Source organism: Drosophila miranda, chromosome XR (assembly GCF_003369915.1).
Source record: "Drosophila miranda strain MSH22 chromosome XR, D.miranda_PacBio2.1, whole genome shotgun sequence".
Taxonomy (NCBI): Eukaryota; Metazoa; Arthropoda; class Insecta; order Diptera; family Drosophilidae; genus Drosophila; species Drosophila miranda.
Window position 1 is genome coordinate 10,587,159 of NC_046674.1, and position 16,101 is coordinate 10,603,259.

The window sequence follows — 16,101 nt, forward strand, 5'->3', positions numbered from 1 at the left end:
CCCCAACCCCTCTCCTCTCTCTCGGTGGAACCTCATGAAAAGCGTCACTGACACTTAAATTAAATTTGTTTTCATTTCTGTTGCTGTTTCTGTCTCGCTGGCAAAAGTCAGCGGCGGGCGACACTTTCGGTTCGCCTCGGTTCCAGTTTTGCAGCTCGGGTCGGGTCTGGGGGTCTGGGGGGCTGGGGGTCTGGGGGCTGGGGTCTGTCGTCTGTCTTTGAGGCCAAAAGAAAGTACCCCAAAAAAGGGCCACAACCGAAGGCAAAGAAATGCATTTTGCAATAAAATAAATTAAAACGAAAGCAAAGCAAATTGTACACCATATACTCCACAACTTGCCCCGAAACTAAATGTTTTGCCCCTCCCCTACCATCCCCTTCCCCCGTTCCAATGGAAGGGCTCGCCTGTGTCAAGGAGGAGCTGGTTTTTGCTTGGGAGGTGGACACTGAGGAGTGAGGATTACAAATGGGCCTGGGCATTACCCCAAAAACCCAACCCAAAGACCACAGTGAAATGCTGTCGCTGTGCTTGAAGCCTCGAGCCAAGGTATCACGGATACACAAGGGCATAATTAACGATAAGTTATCGATATGGATGATGAGGAGCAATCGATTTCAAGTCGAAAGATGTTTAAATGAAGGTAGAACGACAGCTTGTCGATAAATAATTTGCATATTCTAATCAATTTATCGATAAATGTCAAATAGGAAAATCGTCATCGATTTCGATTGTAATCGCGACCTATTTATGATCGGTAAATGTGCCTTTTTCCGCACAATATATTTATTTCGATGACTTATCGTTACAAATTGCAGTCAGTCATCGATTTATTATCGATAAATGTAAAATTTCATTTCAATGAGCGGAAATGTTTGAAAAGTATTTCAATTTTCCACAAATTTTGCCTGTAGGCAAAAGTTAAGATTTTAAACTAAAATTAATCGATAAATGTTGTATGGCTGTAGTCGATAGACGGCATTAAATCCACAAATCCTATAAACACACACACACACATAGAATTATTGTCCTGTATCAATGGTCGCTGCATTTCCGCCACCTCTCGTCTTTCTATTCAAATTTCGCTCTCAATGAAATATTTTTGCATTGTTGCAAATAGTTGTTGCAATGTTTTCCGCCCTGTCAAACTTCAAACTGTCATGTGGCAAGTGGCAAGTGGCAACTGGCAGGGCGGCGTAGTATTGCTGCAGTGTTGCCCTTGGGGCAGAGGCGTGGCAGACACAACAGCTGCCGCAAGGACAAAGTTGCACACACATGAAGCCGTTTGTAAGCGTGGGGCACGGGCGATGTTGCACATTTCGAATATCTTCATTCATTTTGTTTGTTGGCCAAAATCAGTTGGGCATGCCACAACGTTGCTGCCGCTGCTGCTGCTGCTGCAACACTTATCCGTGGTATCCGCGTGGCAGCTGCTGTTGCTGTTGCTTTTGCTGCTGCATTGGCAAGTGGAAACCTGCGTTGGCATGCGGCAAGCCAGCAGCCATCCTTGCAGCTGCGTCAACTTGTGTCAAAAACCTGGCAAGTGCCACTTTGTGGCAGTTGTGTGGCAATGGCTCCATGGTCGGTCCCCCTCGAGGTCCAGCAAACGCAACAGTTATGCTGGCGGTGGCACGCCCCCCTCCCCCACTGCCCCTGCCCGTGCCCGTGCCCCGTGCAACGTGCTCGTGGCCTCCCCCCTTTGCCACATGGCAAACAGAGGCGTCTCCACTCCTGTGTCCCTTGTGGAGGCCACCCACGTGTTCCCTGTCGGGCTTTTTGATTGAAATGTGTTTGTTTGGCTGCGGCTTTTACGCTTGCCACCCCATCCATCCTGCCCCGGCCTCTCTGCCACATGCAGCATGCACTACACAGCACACAAAAACAATAAATGCGAGAATACAGGAATGTTGCACGAACACCCACTCCCCTCCCGGCCGCACCGAAACTCAAACTCCCAGAGGAAATCCGTCCCCATGCCACAGCCATGAATCCGTGCGGCAAAGAGCATCGGATGGACATGGACATGGATGCGGACATGGATGTGGATGTGGATGTGGATATGGAATGATGATGCTCCCGCTCCCGATTCTGCTCCTGCTCCTGTTGCTGGTTGTTGTCTCCCTGGTTTTTGTTGCACATTGGTTGTTGATGAGGCACCCACACACACATCTGCATCCCCACTCATTCGAATGCAAAACAGCAGCAGCAAAAGTTGCAGCAGTTGCCCCAACAGCAGCAAAACAGTAAAAACTGTTGCAACATTTGCGGTGACAAGTGAAAGGAGAGCTGGCAGGGGAGGTATCGTAGGAGATGGCTACATATGGACTATGATGGATAGAATGGCTCAAAAAGACAGTCAGGGATTAGATAGTTGGTTAAGGGATAGTTTCGGGATGTATCCTCATCGTTTGGGAAGCTTCTTTGTGGGACATTTCCCTTCAGAAAACGATTTTCCCTTGCGGTGACAAGTGGAAGGAGAGCTGGTAGGGGTAGGGGGTTCCAAAAGGTATCGTAGGAGATGGCTAGATATGGGATATGATGGATAGAATGCTTCGAATAGATAGTCAAGAATTAGATAGTTCTTTAAAGGATAGTTTCAGGATATATCCTCGTCGTTTGGGAAGCTTTTTGTATACAATTTTCCTTCAGAAACAGTTTTTCTCTTGCCTTAAAACTCTTTAAAAATAAGTTAAAATATTCCCCCATTTCTGGCTGTTCATTTCTGCCGTTCCGATAGTGGGAAAATAAATGCATTTTCCTTTATAGTCACGCCATTTCCCCCCCAAAAAAAACACACAACCCACAAAAATTAAGAAATTTGTAGAACAACATCATTAAGGGGTCGCACAACAAACCGTTTTCCTTTGGCGGGTTGGTTTTTTGGTTTTCTGTTAATTTATTTTCATGTTTTAATTTTTCGACCAACCGCCCCGTTGCCACATTTGGTGGCATCCCTCTTTTACTTTTGATTGCATTCTTTTTTATTATTTAATTTCAACCGAAAAAACAAAAAATGTCCACGACACCTCGAGAATTCCAGCGAAATGCGGGACCATGCAACAGCGCGGGGCAAAGAGGGGCTGTGTGTGTGTGTGTGCCCCCCAACAAAAAAAAACAACAACCATTCCATGTTCCACTTTGCATTTGCCGGTGACTCCTATGGCGGCATGGCATTTGGCTTCATTCTCGATTCTGGGGGCATGTGCATGTGGCACGCAAGAAGTCATTAAAAAGCACTAAAAACGCAACACTCGTAAAAACCGAGGCACCACCACACACACACACACACACACACACACACAGCCAGCCAGCCCCTGCTCTGTCTCCCTCTCTGCCATATATCTTTCTCTCTTCCTATATCTCTCCCTATATATCTGTGTCTCTCTCTTTGACTGCGAGGCAGCGCCATAAACCAGAAGAGGCAGGAGCTGATGTTGTTGCAACAGCAAAATGCAGCAGAAGCAGCCGAGGAGCTGCAGAATGACAAGAATTTGGCACAGAAAAAAACAGCACAAAACGAAGAGAGTACCAGAAGGGGGGAGAAGGAGATAGAAAGAGAGAGAGAGAAACAAAGAAAAACAAAATAAATGAAAATCCCCAGCAAAACAGAAAAACAGCACAAAAACTCTCCTCTCTTTTTTCTCTCCAAAGATCAGTGCAACAACAGAGGCAGGCAGCGACGCCCCAGTCTTGCCACAACAGTTCGATTACAGTGCAACGCATTCTTCAGACACAAAATCAGACTTGGACTTGGGATCGGTCTCCAGACGACGACGACGACTGCATTCCTTCATATTTCGCAATGCCAAAGAATTCCATGAATTATCACATCACACAGACTTGCCCCACAGCGAGAGAGAGAGACGTGGGGGGGGTGGGGGGCTATGATTCTTTCCTGGAAATCCATGGAGAAGGGGGGGTGGAGAGGAAATTACCTCCTCTGGTATTTGGGTTGTGCGGCATTGCATTTGCGCGTGCGTAAACTTTGCAAACGTGCAACGTGACATTGGAATGGTTCTGCAAAGGGAGTGGGCGGAGGGGCTAGATTGGGGCCCTGTCATGGGGAGTGACGCCCAATTGTGGACATATCGAGGCTATACAGCTATGGGGCAGGCAACGTGGGAATAGATGGCATCATCTCGGAGTGTGGTCTTCGGAGGATCGCCAGGAATCGCCATACCCAATATGGACTGTCTGGCGACTGATATTTAGAGATATTTTTGGTTCAAATGTCTGGAACGATCATTGATGCCAGTTCGATTGTGGCTTGGCTTTAAGATTAGATTATAGATAATTTCAGTTGATCAGTGATACATTTTGTATCTCAAATAAAGTTCTACAACATATCTATGTGCCCCCACAATTGCTGACATCATAAGCCGGTCTAAGCGATCATTGATCATGCAATCATAAGCCTTAAGTGATCTTTGTGCGATCGTTGATCATGCAACCTTTTCAGCATTCATCTAGATTACACACACACACGCATTCAGCAACCGTCCATGGGATCGGTTCATTCATGAATCATTTGCCACATAAATATGAATGCTGACATCATGAATGACCGCTGATTTCTGTTGATCTTTGACCTTAGGATATCATAATGTTCTCATACAGATTGCACATTGATCGCATTTTGCAATAACAACACTTCCACCCTCCCCCATCCACCAGAGTGGGGGTCTTCCATTGGCCGGACGGGGGGGCGGGGGCTCCCAATCTTTCCACTGATTTTTATGCAATGCAATGCCTCCACAATGAAGTCGATAATCAGTGCTGCTCCTCCCCCTCCTCCACCCCCATTTCGAGCGATTATCACGCACTTGACAGTCTCGTGCTTCTCCCACACTCATCGCCGTCGTCGTCGTCATTGGCGTTGTTGTCGTATCTCTCTCACATTGACCCCTTAAAGAACTCCAAGGGAAAGACTCGACCGACTGCTGTTTGTTTACAACATACGTTGTAATGGAAATTTTTTGGAATGGAAAACCCCCAATCGTAGGAAAAACTACTACCAAAAATTGGGGTTGGGGGTACAAAAAAAAAAGAAGAGTGACATTTAAGCCGCATAGATTGCACATCAAACTGTTTAGAGAGAAGCAACAATTGTGGCACAACAAAGCCTTTCAGAGAGGGAGAGAGAGCGAGAGAGAGGGCAGCCGAAAGTCCAAGTGCCAAGTGGGTAAATTTCCATTAGAGATACAGAGATACAGTCGTGGATTTTAGTGGATTTTTGTGGATTATTTGCTCCGTTCATTAGTAAGCGCCGTCCCCCCGTCTGTATAATACTGTATATTTTGTATATTCATTCGTTTTAGGCATTTTTATGGTTATTTTAACAAATTGAAATGTATATTTGCAAAAAAAAACCAGCAAAAAAAAAACAAATCGAAACAATAGCCCCGCATTGACGTCAGAGACGTCTGTCTGGCTATTGTACCTGATGGATGCATCCATTGACATTTAGCTCCAGCAGCTCCAGGGAGACAGCCGCAGCAAACGGGCCACAAATCATAATCGGAATGATCCAAAACAGGATCCGGCAAGACCCGGGAAGAGGAAGGGTTCGAGTATTTCGAGTGCATCGAGAGCTTCTAGTCGATCAGTGTGTTCTCTTTTGGAATCATGGAATATGTACCCTAGAGAATCCTTCAATCTTCCCGTAATTATCTATTGGATTCATTTCAATCAAGGGCGCTTAACGCTCTCATGGATCAAAGGAAAAAGATATCTAAACCGATACTGATCGCTGATCCTCCCATCTCCAGATACCCCCAAAAACTCTGAGTGGAAGAAGTGTATGGCCAAAATCCACAATGACTGAGGGTCTAAAGTGCTTTTGCTTTTCTTTTTTTTATTTCGTATATCTTTTTTCATGTTTTGAATGCGTTTCGCGAATTCATTCACCTTTTAATCAGGCAAACCAGTTGCCGTTGTTTTTTTTTTTTTTTGTTGTCTGTTTTTGTTGATGAAATTTTCTCCGTTTTGTATGCGCCACGAAATTCGTGATGGAGAGAGAGAGAGAGGGGAGACTGAAGACTGAAGACCGAAGACAACAAGCCAAAGATAAGCGAGTGCGAATCATAAAAATAAGCGTGAGATAAATACATAAAAATATATGTACATATCTTTTGGCTACGCGCAAATCCGAGTCAAGAGTCGAATCGAGTCGAAGAGCTGGAGGACACACCGGATGACTAATCAGAAATCAGCAATACGAATATGAATATCCCCAATATGATTTGGAATGAATCAGAGGGAGACAGAGAGAGGAGGGTGCTGCGCCTGCGCTTGAAAAAAATGCCCCATGAATGCCCTTTGGAGGGGGTATTCCAACATCGGATTGGATTATGGGAAAGAGATTTAGATGAAAATAGAGGAGAGTGGCTACAAAAGAGAGGAGTCCATAGAGGATACTGATAGAAGCATACTCCGACTCTCTGTGGCACTCCCACTCCCTCGCTCTCTTTTACAGACTCTCTTTCTCTCAGTTTTTCTCATAGCCATATAGCCAAAATTTTATAAAATAAAAAAAAAAAAATATCTGCTAGCGAAACTATGATTATTCTACAATTATTTAGTGTTTTGGTATTTTTTTTGGTATTAAATATTTGTCTGTGGTAGTTTTTGCTGGTATTAAATGCAAACTTATGGCACTGTTTTGGTATTAAGTGTTACCTTAAGCAATTTTTGTGAACTAACTTTTGGTATGTGTTTTTTTTCTAATTTCCATTATTCAGAATTGTTGTTAGTATTCGGTATTTTAGTGTATTTTTTAGGGGTTTTTCACGCAGTATTTTTATGATAGATCTTTCTGCCATTGGTGTGCTTTCTTTCCCTCTGTTTTTGCCGCCTCTTTCTTTCACATTCTTTAGGTAAAGCTTTTCCTTGCTCTCGATTGCCCCGTTCTGCCGGATTCATCTCCCCCTTCCATCCATGTATTTTATAGGGAATCCCCAGCTTCGATCATCGCTGGAGAACCTTCCTTTCCTTACGAAATACCCGTGAATGACTCGACTCTTGTTTTCAAGTACCTCCGATCGATCCGTAAGTTGTTTTTGTTTGCCAAAAGTATTTTTCTTTTTTTTCATGAATGAACCGCCGAGATTTTTGTTTTTGTTTGTTGTTCGAATTGCGAATGAGAATGCGATTCGATTGAATTTCGTTTCGATACGACTGCAAAGACCCCCGCGGGGAGCCACAGGTAACACTCGATAAAATGGAACGCCAACCCCGCCCCCTCGAAAGATCGATGCGCTATCTGTCTTTCTGTGCGTGTGGGTCTACCTCTCTCTCTCACTCTCTCTCGAGTACGTGCCTTGAATGAAAAGAAAAGCTCCCTCTCTCTCGCTCTTTCTGACTTTTGTCCGCCAAATTATCTGCGACTTGAGATCTACACAGAAAAAACAAACAAAAAAAAAAAAGCAGAGATTTCATGAATGAGAGCCACACATAGGAGGGCAAGAAATTGTCAATAACTCGAAAAAGTTTCCATCACGAGTGGGGGTTCGAGAAAGTTGTTACCATTTCAATGAAATTCGATTTGTGATTTGTTATTCGAAGATAATTGTTGTGAGAAAATTGTTTTCAACTGAAAGAAAGTTTCGGGAATGGACAGGGAATTTCTATAAAATTTTTGGGATATTATTTGGACACTGGACGTGTGGAAGGTCAAGGGGGAGTACCGTCTCCTACATCCCTCTCAACCTTCCCCTGACTTCCCCTTAACCCTTAAACGCCATCAAAATCAAACTAAAAATGGGAACCATGTCACACGCTTTATCTCGTCGTCTAATTTCATTCAAAGTGGCATATTTAATTTCACATTTAGACGTCTTCATAGCCCACCATTTGAGACAGACAGACCGACAGACAGACATCTTTTGGGCTGCCCCTCCCCGGCTACTCCACTTACAACTACAGTGAAACCCCTTCGCCCCCCTTCGCCACCCCTGCTCTATGCAGTATCTATGTATAATCCATGGGCAAATTTCCGGTTTCTGGTTTCATTGTAAACGCTAAAGAAACACACCGAAAACATTTGCTGGCCGTACGTTTCGGTATTTTTGGTTCACACGTGCGCGGGTAATAAACTTCAAATGGCCGAAACTGAATGGAGCCGAAGCCGTAGCCGTAGCCGTAGCCTCTTCTGCGAGGGGCATTAAAGTGGAGCCAAAAGACAAGTCAAGTGTTGAAGCCAAACACTTAAAAAATCAACAGAGAAATACATAGAACAAAAAGAACGCACGCTAAGAACAGCAGGGGAGTCCAAATGAGGGCTAAAATATACCCTGTGATGAGAGAATGAAGACTGGAGACTTGTAGAGCTCTATGGCCAACAAGGCTTTCTTTAGGAATCCCCTCCCAGAGACATCATACCCGCAAAGCTCCCACACACAAATTCCAGGGTACAACCCTTTGAGAGCTGCTCACGGGGTCTACTTTTTCGTTGTTTTGTTTTCTGTATTGTCTCTCCACTATCACATTTTATCGCCTGCCTGTTGCCATATTAATGTATCTTCTGTATTTATCATTGTCGAATTTTAATTAAACCTCGCGACTCCGTACACGTGTACGTTTAATGCGTTTATTGTCCATCCCCTCGCAGGTTCAATGCCTTCTGGCCACCGCCTAGGCTCCTCTTTTGGGTCTACTGTCAGTAATTGGCCATCGTTTTTGCAGTAATTAGAATATGAAGGAAACAAGGGGACAAGGAGAATTTTTGGGTTGAGGGAAATCATGGCTATTCAAAGGGAAACTCACAGCCGGACACTCAGATGGGAGACGCTTTTCTGAAGCTGTTACTGTCATTTCTATTACCCATTTCAATCAAGCCTAAACCATTTTCAGGGCTTCAAAGGTGCTTCAGGACATGGAAGATTCTTTGGGTTACACTTTTACTCTGGTTATTGGGTCAATACCTTGATCTATACTTCTCAAGAGTCTCTCAAGTAAAACTCCTTCCCTCCCAAAAGCCACTTCCTTGTTGTCTCTCACCCTCATCCCTGGCCAGAAACTCCTCAAAATTCTGATGACTCTGCTTAAAAATAATCCTTTCCCTCCAGTTTGCAACATTCATTCCATAAATAGGCCAAAAGCTCGTGGGGGACAGCCACAAAATTAGCCAAAAAGGCAGTAAATGTTTATTAAAATTTCAAAATACAATCTAAGCGCCAACGGAAAAGTGGGGAAAGGCTCTGGGTTTTCTTCTAGGAAAATCGTTAAGTAAATCCAAGAGGATGTCCCTTTTGCTGGGGAGTGCTCTGGCAATTTGAAATATATTGAATTTCATGGCAATTTGCTTCTATTTTTGACAGCACAATCCCCCGAACCCCTCAACCCCCAACCCCCCTTTTACTCCCTCTAAAGAGCCATAAAAATTAATTTATTAATAACCCTTCTGTTTGGCAGGAGTGGGGGGGCGTATGTCCTGTGTGCTGACGCGTCATTAAAGACGCCTGTAGCCTGTGGCATGTGGCACACCCCCCCCCCCCCCCCCCCCCCCCCCCCCCCCATGTATATTAGTGTCAATGCTAATGCCAACGCACATATCCTGTCGTCCAAGCATTTTCCTTCATTTCCTCCATTTCAATGGGGCGCAGAAGTTCTCTTTGTGCTACAGTGGGGCAAGAAACGAACGGAAGTGGAGCGGCCAGATGGTCCAATGGTTCTTTGGATTGTGGATTTTCAAGGGGTTTTCTTGTGGCGAAATGAAAAATTAGGGATACGTATCTTCTCCCACCCCCCTTTGGATTGTAAGGAAATCATTGGATATAATTTATTTATAGTTTATAATATAGCTTAAATAATTTTAGTGTTCCCAAAAATTTGGCATATAAAATCCCCATGACGTTGTCTTTTTTTTCACACAGGAAAAGCTTTTTTAGTGATTTTCTCTACCCAAAATTTTCAGTTTCATTTCATTACCAATTTCGAATTTTCTTCATTTAATTTTCCTTTTGTTTTCCCATTTCCTTCAGTCATTGTTTCACTGTCTTGTCTCACTTTCGTATGCCTAGTGTCCTGTGTCCTGTGTCCTGTCTTCCATGTGTCCTCTTGTCCATGTGATTAGATGCGAAGTTTGTTTGACTTTCGTTTTTGCAAATAGACTTCCACAAATATTATGGCCCTCCGGAGCATCCCAATCACCATACCCATACCCCTCCAAAGAGTGCCTTTGTTGTTATTGGGAAATGTTTCCTGGGAGGGGGGGCGGGCTCGAAGGTAAAGGATCCACCATCTGTGTGTTGGAAATTCCAAGTCGAAAGTGTAGATATCTTGTTTCCAGATGGCAGACTTCTTTTTCCCCACACAGAGAGAGTAAGGGAGAGAGCGAGTGAGTCCGACTCGTTACTAATTTCCGGTTCTCAAGGGGTTACAAAAATTCAACCTTAATTTTAATTGCCATCAAAACCAACTCCTTTTCAAGCAGATTTTTCTCTAAAGAAGGGAAAACTTTACTCCCCCTCCCTCCCTCTCTCTCTCTCTCTCTCTCTCCACTCTTCCAGAACGGAAGGAAGGCGGACTCCCCCATAAGCGATAGGAAGAAGGACTCTCCCATGGGCGATAGGAAGGACAGACCTCCTTTGGCAAAAGAAAGGCAGGAGGAAGAACACTTACTCCTTCGACAGGAAGTGGTTCCACGCCGCCCCCCTCCTCGGCCGCCTCCTCCTCCCCTCCTCCTGGGGTGCGACAGGCTGCCAGTCAGGAAGGAAGTACAATTTTATGCACAACTTCTTGTTGTTTTTGTTTTTCTGTTTTTTTTTGTTTTGGTGGCGCATAAAATTTGATGTTCTACTAAAATTTCTATCAAAGTGTATGCATAAAATTGTACCCTCCCCCTCCGTCGACCCGCTTTCGTTTGACATTTCCCCACACCCCACCCCCCGCCCCACTCCAGCGAGAGCCGATGGACGGGTGGTATTTTGGGTGTATTAAAACTTTATATGCATTATAAAATGGGATTTTATGTCACTCCAGAAGTTGCCATTAGCCTTTCCAAAAAAAAAAACCCGGAAAACCGAGGGAAAACCATAAAAAATACGAAATATTTTTGATAGTCAATTGCGTGTGCCCCTCGAATGTGGTGTGGTGTGCCTCAAACTTCCATTGTTTTCCACACAGAGAAAGAGAAGAGAGAGAGAGGGAGGGAGGGAAAACTGTGCCCCATGTAATCGTAAAAGAAGAAAAGCCTCCCCCCACCGCCAGTCGAAAAAGAAAACGCAAATTGAATGAATATTTGCTACCCCCTCCCCACGAAGAAAATTAACAGTGAAAGTTTGCCTTTCGACACCCCCTCCCCACCCCTCGAGGGTTGAGTGTTTTTCCAAATATTGTTGTTTTATTTGTAATAAATTTTTGTATATTTATTGCATCTCTGCATCATTTGTTTTTTATTCCCATCCGCAAATGAAGTGGAAAATGTGATGGAAATGTGCAAAATGTGGGATATTTCTGGGGCCCAAGGATGGTCGTATGTATCTCTACGGAAAAGTGTCGGAAAAATCGTTGAATTTATAAGGGGGAAATGTATCGGCAACTATTGCTGAAGATGGGGCATGATTTTTACTCAAAATTCTTCTACAAAAAGAAAACAAAGAAAAGGGGAAGTTTTATGTATGGCATTTTCCAAAATGTTCTGCTGTTTCCTTAATTTTCTTACATTTCCCTTATGAATTTCCTTCAGGTCTTCCACCTGTCGTTATTAATTTCCTTAGAACAAGTCAATTATCAAGCATTTCCTCAACTCAATTCCAGGGCCATAAAACGGCGGGGAATCCCACTCGAAACCGAGGCTATATCTTTCGACCGATCTGCCACCTGCCGCTGTCGGAGAGAGAGAGAGAGAGACATTTGCTAAATTGCCACAAAATGCTGCACAGAGAGAGAGTGAGAGAGAAATGGACATTCGTTGGATAGTATCTGCATCTTGCCGCGAAATTCGTTTTATTTTCGTAATTTTTAATGCTTTTACGAGGCCATAAAATTAGCAGCAGAATCAGGGAATCGGCGGCAGCATCAGGCGGCGGCATGAGGCCAAAACCAGAATGGACACAAAACCAGAGGCCGGGCGGGAGTACTCGCATGAGAATGAATATACTCGTAAAAATTGAGTTTGAGTATGAGTTTTGAGCCATAATTCATGCGACAGTTAGATGCAAGCACTCAGATATCCGAAACGAGGCTGCTGTGTGGCATGCCTCCTCTGCCGCCGCCGCCGCTGCTGCTGTGTGGCACTTAAGCCAAGCGACTGACTGCAGTCCGCCGCCAATTGCAGGCTAACGATGGGCTGTGGCATTCGTTTGACTTATGAGGTCGCCCCCTGGAGATGGCAGCGTGAATCCACTGCAAAGGCCGTGTCTTTGGCCAAACGGGTATCCTTGAGGCCATCGCGGCGCTGCCTGTCGCTCACGCTGTCATCTCTGGATCCTGTGCCTTTTGCTGCATTGCATTGATTGAGTGTTGAGCGAGGACGAGAGAGCGAGAGGACGAGAGGATGCGGCGATGGCGACGGCGCCCCTGCGCTGCTCTGCGCTGTGTGATCTCTCTATTATGTTTTGGCCAGGCCAACAAGGCCATAAAATTTGATTGCTTTGCTGGCCAAAAAAAAAGAAAATATAAGCGAGGGAAAAGGAGAAGGAGGAGGCAGAAGCAGGAGAAGGAGGCCTCCTTTTTGCTGCAGGGTCTCCCAACGACAGGTGCATGCACCGCGCGATTTGTGCTCTTTTTTTTTGGGTTTCAACTCCTGTAATGTGCCCCCACACCACGACTCTTGACCTCCCAGAGTTCTCCGAAGGCAAAGCGTCGCCATAATAAACCAATAAAAACCTTGCCCCGTCGCCGTTGCCCCTTCGCTGTTGCCCCTTGCTGTTGCCCCTTGCCGTTGCCCCTTGCCGTTGCTTGTTGTCGCGTTGCAGCCACTTGCAGTTCCAATCAAGTGACTTTTATTAGGGGCAGGGGCTGCCGAATGCTGAATGGAGAGATATTGAAGGTACGAGAAGGGCCAAGGGGCCGGACAGAGGCAGAGACATATATGGGGTATAAATTGCCATTGCCATGTGGCATGTAACCAAAACAACAGCAAAACTACCGCAAGAATTAACCTTTACAAGTCACTTCCAACGAATATTGCATACCCTAACAGATATATGGTGAAAAAACTGTGAAGGTGGCTTGAAGATTTCGAATACTTCTAAGGGAATCCAGAGAATGACTTACCTTTTTGGAAACTTCTTTGAATAAAACCAAGCTGGTATTTGGGAGATCTTAAGAGAGATCTATGCGTCATCATAAATACTGAAAAAAATGCAATAAAAACTTAAGAAATTGAATATCAAATGGAAGACAGATATCTTCAAGAAAAGTGGCAGTCTTAGTGACTTTACCAGGCTCTTGGTTTTCCGTTTTCCCGCCAAGACCGATCCCCAAGTCCAGCCATCAACCAACTCGATTTGCCACCAGATTTACCCCGCTGAAAAGCTTAGAGTATAACCCTATAATGCAACAGCGGCAGCAACCTGTAATGAGCCGCTTTCTTCACTCGGGGGCTGGCCTTCTCCTCCCGCTCCCGCTCCCCCTCCCCCTCGGACTACCCCTCCTCCAGCTGCTGCTGCTGCTGCTGCTGCATGGTAAATAGATTTCGATTGCATGCCTCGTCGTGTGTCTGGGTCTCGTAAAAAGCAGAGAAGAGAGAAGTCGCCCCACGAGTGCCATGGAGTGGACTTGCAGCAAAAGGGGCAACTATACTGATTGTCTGAGATGGACGCGGCGCGATTGCTTTAGTCATGGTCTGTGGGGCACGTGCGATAATTATGGTAATATTTGCATTTGCGTGTGGCTCCGTTAAACAGTTGAGTGAGTCGCTGGGCGCCAAGAGACTCTGAGACAGAGAGAGAAACGGAGACGGAGACGGGGACGGGGATGGAGAGAGAGAGAGAGAGAATTGAATTGAATTGAATCGGTTTTTGGGGCTGCAGCTGCAGGCTCCCATCACTCCTCTCTCCCTCTGTACTGCTCTCTCTACTACTCTCCTTAATGGCATTTTAAACAGGCAGCACAGCCCCCACCAGACACGCCTACTCGGCCGCAGGCGTCTTTCAATTAGGCCTTGTCTTATTATGATATTTGCTCTAAATTAAATGAGATTCTCAACAGACACAGAGCACTTCATGGGGTCAAAAAGATCCCATTGGCGCTTTCAGTGGAGAATGAGGTGGACTGAAAGTGGAACATTGCTTAGAGGAACTGGCCTATGCCGTCCCCTATATCATTTGAAACGATTCTACGGCCAACTAATGAATCGCTGAATGATCTTTATTTCCATTTACTAACAAATTCATTTCGATAATTGATCGATTTCCTGTCTAATCGATAGACAAACTTCGATAGACCATGGTTATACAATCATCCCACTGGAGATATCACGCGTTCACACTTCACACAGAAACTTCTCATGATTATCCTCGATTATCTACCGAATTATCGATAACTGCCTTAGTTGCTACAATCATCATCGATTAGTTATCTAATCTGTTTATTTTAAATAGTTATCGATAGTGAAACGTATTGGTTTGCTAATATATAACATATTTCTTCATATTTTTCTAAGCAACCAGTCTAGTTATCGAATATTTATCGAACTGTCGAAATCGAAAACTTATCAGCAGATAGCGATCATTATGTACAGCCCCAAAACACTTTTCTCTGCCATAACACACATAAAAAAAAATTAGTTATTCGATATTTGATCGAAAACTGCAAACCACACTCCCGAAACGCACTGTGCCTTGATGTCCCCTAAAAAAAAAACACATTTTAATGGTCAATAAAATGAAAACTTTACAAAGCAACGTCTGCGGCTCTCCCGAGTTGTGACAATGGTGTGGTGTAATCGTAAAAACAACAATGATATCAAAAATTAAATTGTTTAATTGAGTGTAATTCATCCGCTGTCCTCCACTCCGCGCCGCCATTCCACTCATTACGGAAGGGGGTGGGGGGAGTGGGTGCCCTGCTCAATGAAGGGTTACATGGGGGGGGTCAAAAGGCCAAAGCCAAAACATCTCGAATGTTGGCATTATAAATGCCAATTACCAGTGCGCCCTCCGCACCAAAAAACCCGAGGAACTCGCGAGGAATTTCTGAAATTAAAAACTTTACGATCGCGACCATAAAAAAATCTGTTAGGCCAGAGAATCATAAAAAAAAGTGCTTTAAAAATTGCTCAACAAGAAAGCTGGAAAAATGATGAGCACTTCGAAGGCAGGGAAAACAAATGGAGAAATCGTTTTTGGTGGAAACTTTTGTGGGTCAAGAGTTGGAAAGCCCTGACAGAAAAAAAAAACACATAAATGCAGGGAAACTCTCAAGGAATTTAATGAAAAACTTTGGTAGAAGAACTGAAAAACTAGTGTTCTTCTTAGTCGAATAATATCACATAGATATAATCTTTGTGGCATTACTCAAGCGATCGTTGCAGGGCGGAAAATGTTGAAAGAAACTCTTCCAGAAGGTTAGGTTAGGTTAGGTTGAGGCGGCTGCCGGGCTCGCTCGGAACCCGTCACACTTAGGCCGGTTTCGGCCCGTTGTGATACCGCATAGGATCATTTCCTTCCTGCGTTGTGAGACTTCCTGTCAGCAATTATCCCGTCCAGATGCTCTCACAAAGTTCGCTATCCTCCTGGGACATAGTTTGGACATCTCTGAGATGTCGTGTAGAAAGGCTGAGCCCAGGTGCTGTAGCCTTCTTCTGCTGAGAGCTGGGCAGGAGCAGAACAGATGTTCCACTGTCTCCTCCTCTTCCTCGTCTCTACAGCTGCGACAAAAATCGTTATGTGGGGCCCCCAGCCTGTTAGCGTGGGTGCCTATTAGCCAGTGTCCCGTGAGGGAACGTGTGACTACGCTGCACCTTTTCCTGCTTAACTTGAGGAGCTCGGAGGTGCGCTTCATGTCCATGGTCGGCCATGTTTGCCGAGTTGTGCGACATCGTGGCACTGTTTGCCACATATCGTTTTTTAGTCGCTTGTATTGCTCCCTTATAATGAGCTTACAGGTGGCCATTGGCATACAGATATCCTCCTTGTCTTGGAGAAGGGGGATTGTAGT

The 16,101-nt window shown here is 44.8% G+C and overlaps 1 long non-coding RNA gene across 1 annotated transcript in view; it reads right to left on the reverse strand.

The window, feature by feature from the left end:
• LOC117186768 overlaps window positions 1-13,285 on the reverse strand; it is a 41,704-nt gene extending 28,419 nt beyond the window's left edge. The window contains exon 1 of the long non-coding RNA XR_004471678.1: window positions 13,216-13,285. This is a non-coding gene — a long non-coding RNA (uncharacterized LOC117186768). The remainder of the gene's footprint in view (window positions 1-13,215) is intronic.
• Between the last annotated feature and the right edge of the window lie 2,816 nt (window positions 13,286-16,101).